We start from the raw sequence: 5,631 nt of genomic DNA, 5'->3' as shown, positions 1-5,631 counted from the left end.
TACACCTGCCTCAAGGATTGTTACTCTTTAAATGCCAGCCAGGCAAGAGGGGGACTTTGGTAATAATTTGGCAGCTGGATGGAACATTCTAGTGAACTTAGGAGTGTGTGTGTGTGTGTGTGTGTGTGTGTGTGTGTGTGTGTGTGTGTTGGGGAAAGAGATGGGAGAAACTACAAAGAACAAGGTTTTAAATGAAAAATACGTACACCTAAGAAAGAATAGCCTTTAATACTCCTGGTGGTGATAACTCCGTGTTCTGGAATCTATGAGAAGATGAGTTTCTGGGTCTTTCATTTCGAGTGGGGTTGTACAGTGCCCTGCGCTCTCTGATGATGCAGAGCCTTGTGAAGAGGGGTCCCCCCCCAGTCACACAGACCCCTGGTGCCCCTGGCCGGAGCCCAGAGAAACCACAGTGGAGGCCAGACTGGTACATTTTGGCAGGTGGTTGACAGGTCTGATGATACACAGCTGCCGGGCGTGTGTCACTGTTGTCAGGCCGTTGTCCCGCTTTCGGTATCAGGTCCTGACTTGAAATAGTCGTAGCGATGTCTCGTGATGTAGCAGGCCATTAGGCATTTCTTACATCGAATGTAAGAATTTAATCATTAGTATGAAGTGGTCGAGTGGGCTCCCCCAGGAGTACTAGGGTTTGTTTGGATTTTTTTCCTTTTTTAAATGCATTTTTGGTACATGAATAATCTATACATTTTTTTTTTAAAAAGGAAACTACAGATGAGTGAAAAGAAAAAAAGTCACCTATCAGACCATCTGATTATAACCACTGTTAACATTTTGATATATATCTTTTCAGACTTTTTTCTGTGCGTTTATATGTTTTATTACTTTTTTCGTGAAATACAATTATGTTATACGTACTGTCTTAGCACTTGCTTTTTTCCCTTGTGGCACCGTATTGTGACTCGATTTCTATATCACTAAAGATGTAATTCCATCATTTTTAATATCTATAGAGGTTGTCCCTTAGGTTACTTAGGTTTCTGATTTTTTACTGTCACAGTTGATGAAATCCTTCATTCTAACATCTTTGTAAACTTTTCAGAATATTTACTTAGGATGATTTTCTACAGTTGGCTTTGCCAGCTTAACAGCGTGGTGGGCAGTCCACCCAGTACTGCCCTGTGCCTCCTCCCGTCCTTCCTGGGCATGTGGGAGACTACTTTCCAGCCCCCTTAAAGTCACGCGGGGTTCTGTGACATTCTGGCCAGTGAGTTGTGAGCAGAAGTGACGTGCAAGACCCCCAGGCTGAGACTGTGTGATGCTCTAGCCTCTGTCCCCTCGCCTCAGCACGGGGTGATATCCCGGCAATGGGGCCTCTGTCCACCTGGGTCCTTGAGTGACTGTGGAAGAGCCCCCGCTCCCCTCAAGACACCCACCCACCTGCATGGACGTGGGGTGTGGGTAGACAGTAAACCTTAGGTGTTGGGTGTGCCCCTGGGGTTTCAAGGTTAATTTGTTACTGCGGCATAACACGTCCTATGCTGACTAACAAAACACAGTACGCATATTTTTAGGACTTTTAATATGTATTGCCTCAAATTGCCTTCCAGAAAGACAATGCCAAATTAGACTCTTACCAGCAACGTGTGAGAATGTCCTACTCCCCCTTTAACACTGGTGTTACCGTGGGGGCTGGTGGCTAGTTTTGATATGCATTTTTTCATTAGAGTGTGACCCTCCCTAGCAAAAATATTCACTGGACAATATACTTTTGTACTTTACCTATTCATCCCCTCTGGCCACTTTTCTCATTAACATTCCCATGTTAACTATACTAGAATTTTAAAAAAGTAAAAATGAGGGGCGCCTGGGTGGCGCAGTCGGTTAAGTGTCCGACTTCAGCCAGGTCACGATCTCGCGGTCCGTGAGTTCGAGCCCCGCGTCAGGCTCTGGGCTGATGGCTCAGAGCCTGGAGCCTGTTTCCGATTCTGTGTCTCCCTCTCTCTCTGCCCCTCCCCCGTTCATGCTCTGTCTCTCTCTGTCCCAAAAATAAATAAAACGTTGAAAAAAAAAAAAAAAAGTAAAAATGAGTAAACTAGGCTAATCAATAAGGAATAAAAATAAAATGAAAAAAAAAAGGTTAAATCTATGACCCATCTGGAATTTTTTTACTTAAACTGGGAAATCTGTCCTTTCTCTACAGATACGAAATTCTATTTTTACTCTGTCCCCAGTCCTCACATATGGTTCAGTGTGCTTCTGAACTTTCGTTGTTCACGTTCTGGCACTGGTACGACACTGTTTGATCATCCCATATTTAGAGTAAATGCCTCCATTAATTAAACCTTTTCAAAAAAAAAGTCCCTTTTGTATATTACTATTTCTAAAAGAAATTTGCTATCGTTTGTAATGTTTTGAAGAATCAGAAACTGGATCATGTAAAAATTTATAGGTTACTCCTACAATTCTTCAGCGAGAATTAACATCTTTATAATATTTAAACTCTGACCTCAGTAAATTTATGAAATCGTATGCTCCTCAGTATATTTCTTCTAGTATAGGTAATTTCTCCGCTTGTGCTTGTAAATGAGCTCTCTTGTTCATTATATTTTCCAACTGCTTATTCATATAAAGCATTAAGAAAAATGAAAATTAGGTCCATTGATTTTCTGATCTAAAGTATTATAGGAGAGTTGTATAAAGTGTACCCATTAGGAAAAAACATAGACTGAAAGTCCCCCATAATGAAAATCTCTCTGCCCCAAGATAGTCCGTATTTACAGCATGTGCCTCATTTTTTTTCTAAAAGTCTTTTTCTCTTTTTTCTCATTTTGACCACATGCTACAACTCTTGAACTACTTGAGTCTTTTTTATTTGGCTGTAGATCTCAGGCGTCTTCCTGTGTCAGTCCGTATCAATCTACCTCATTTGTAACTGTGCACAGAGAGCAGCGTGTGTGTATATTGGTTTATTTAATGTGGCAGTTGGTGGTTTATTTTTTAACTAGCCAATCACTGAGTTTTCTTTTGTTCTCATGTTTTTCTGGTTGTTAATTCTTTTGCCTTTCTCAGGTAGATAATAGTTGTGGGTGGTGATGATAATTTCACCTCCATATTTTTATCTTATTTCACTTCCTTATCATATTGACCAGCACTCTTGAAAGAACATTAAGTAACACATATTTAATTGTGCTGGCATTTTACATTCATATATATACATATATATATATATATATATATATATATATATATACACACACACACACACACATACACACACATATATGTACATATATGTATTTGTGTATATATATATATATATAAAGATATATATACACACACACACACATATACACATACATATACTTAGCAAGAATACTTCTAGTGTTTGTCTAAAAGTACAAATTTGAGGGGGCACGCGGGTGGCTCAGTAGGTTAAGCATCTGACTCTTGATTCCGGCTTAGGTCATGATCTCACTCTTCACGGGATGGGGCTCTGCACTGACAGTGTGGAGCCTGCTTGGGATTCTCTCTCTCTCCCCTCTCTGCCCCTCCCCTGCTCGTGCACACACACACTCTCTCTCTCTCAAAATAAACTTAAAACAATTTTTTTTTAATAAAAGTACAAATTTGACTCAGTGTAAGATATTCTTAATTTATATATTATAAAGTTATATCTTCTCTTTCTAGTTTGCTGAAAGGTTTATCAGTGATGGATGTTAGGATTTTATTAAATTTCTTTTCTGCACATCTGTCGAGATGCTAAAATGGTTTTTTTTTTTTTTTTTTTTTTTTTTATGTTTATTTATTTTTGGGACAGAGAGAGACAGAGCATGAACGGGGGAGGGGCAGAGAGAGAGGGAGACACAGAATCGGAAACAGGCTCCAGGCTCTGAGCCATCAGCCCAGAGCCTGACGCGGGGCTCGAACTCCCGGACCGTGAGATCGTGACCTGGCTGAAGTCGGACGCTTAACCGACTGCGCCACCCAGGCGCCCCCGCTAAAATGGTTTTTATCATGACCTAAGATGAATCATTTTAATAGACTTACTGATGTTGAGCCCTCTGTGCATTTCTAGAAAAACCTGGGTTAGTCATGGTATATTACTCTTTTAATGTAGATCTCCACTCAGTGTTAACAGTGGTTATTTATGATGGGTTAGTTTATGGTAGATTTTTGCTCTGTGTTCTTATCTGTATTTTCTGATTTTTCTACAAGTCTTGTGTATTGCTTGTATAATAAAAATAAGAGCTTTAAAATAAGAAAAATATCCCAAACTTGGTTTGCTCATATCTTGGAATTTTTCATATGTTAAGATGGATAGTTGTATAATTGTTTTTCTCCTTTGTCAGGTACTGGTGTTGGGTTTATGTTAACTTCTTTTAAAAACAAACAAAATGGCGCCTGGCTGGCTCAGTGGGTAGGACATGTGACTTGATCTCGGGGTTGTGAGTTTGAGCCCCACATTGGGCATAGAGCTTACTTTAAAACAAACAAATAAGAACTTGGAGAGTTCTTGCTCTCTTTTTTTTATGCCCTGGACACAGTTTAAATAATATTTAGGATTTTTTGCTCCTTGAAGTTTTTATAACCTGTGTAAAACTGTCCCAAGTCTAGTGCCTTTTTAGGAAATAATTCTTTGACATTTTTTCCAGTATTTTCCAGGCTCATTGGTCTCTTCAAACTTTCTTCCTATTCTGTGAGTTTTGGGCCATTTAACTCCTAAATAAAGATTGTTAAGATTTTCCTATTTGCCAGTGTGGAGTTGTTGTATTCTTCTTTCTCATTCATGACGTTGGGTGTCTGTTCTTTCCCTTTATTTGTATGCATGTTCCCAGGATTATTCTATTTCATCAGTCTTTTCAAAGAACTTAAATCCTAATTTACTCCACCATTTTATGATTTTTTTGTTACTTCCTTTATTTTTTCACCTTCTCAAATTGAATGCCATTTTAATTTTTTCTTGTTTAAATAATGGACACAGGTACTAGCAGTTGTAAGGCTGTGACTTCTCTTCTGAATATTTCCTTATCCATATCCCTCAAATTTTTAGGCAGGGTGTTCTAAGGTATAAATAATTTGTAATTTCAGATTTGACTTTATTTTTTACCGGAGAGTTATTTGAAATTATGTTTTTTAATTTCCAGATAATTTTATATCTGCTGTTGTTGTTTTTAACATTTGTTACAAATTTCAAGTTTAACGGCTTTGCTGTCAAAGAGGGGATGGCCTGTACAATTTCTGCATTTTGGAGTTTTATTGATATCTTCTTGGGACCCAGCAAATTGTCAATTTTAATATTCCTAGGAAAATGGAAAAGAAGGTATGTTCTCTGAAGGGAACAAAATTCAGTCTGTATGTGTTAATTTGACCTTATTACTTATAATATCATGGGCCATTAATTTTTACTTACTTGATTCATTAAAGACTAAGGAAAATGAGTCTCCCACTACTGTTGAATTTCTATTTTTCTTCTGTTTCTAATGGTTTTTGCTTTATGTATTTCAGTATGATGTTATTCGGCAAATTATCTTTTTTATATTTAAGGGGGAAATTTTTCCCTTTGAAGACTTCTATACCTTTGTGAGTTTTACCTGATTTTGTTGTAACGGAGTTGTTTACGTAGAAATACATAGTTCAGTAAAATGTTTGTGTCTGTTTTTCAGTCAACAA

At 38.1% G+C, this 5,631-nt stretch overlaps 1 long non-coding RNA gene across 1 annotated transcript; it reads left to right on the top strand.

Moving 5' to 3' along the window:
• Positions 1-2,020: 2,020 nt before the first annotated feature.
• Positions 2,021-5,399, top strand: LOC147580478 (uncharacterized). The gene is made up of 2 exons (XR_015252971.1): positions 2,021-3,711; positions 3,950-5,399. It is a non-coding gene; the product is annotated as an uncharacterized LOC147580478 (long non-coding RNA).
• The last annotated feature ends 232 nt before the right edge of the window (positions 5,400-5,631 follow it).

Source organism: Puma concolor, chromosome B3, assembly GCF_028749965.1.
Source record: "Puma concolor isolate L17-30 chromosome B3, mPumCon1.1.hap2, whole genome shotgun sequence".
Lineage (NCBI taxonomy): Eukaryota > Metazoa > Chordata > Mammalia > Carnivora > Felidae > Puma > Puma concolor.
Note: the sequence above shows the minus strand (reverse complement) of the source record. Positions and strands in the feature narration are given on the sequence as shown.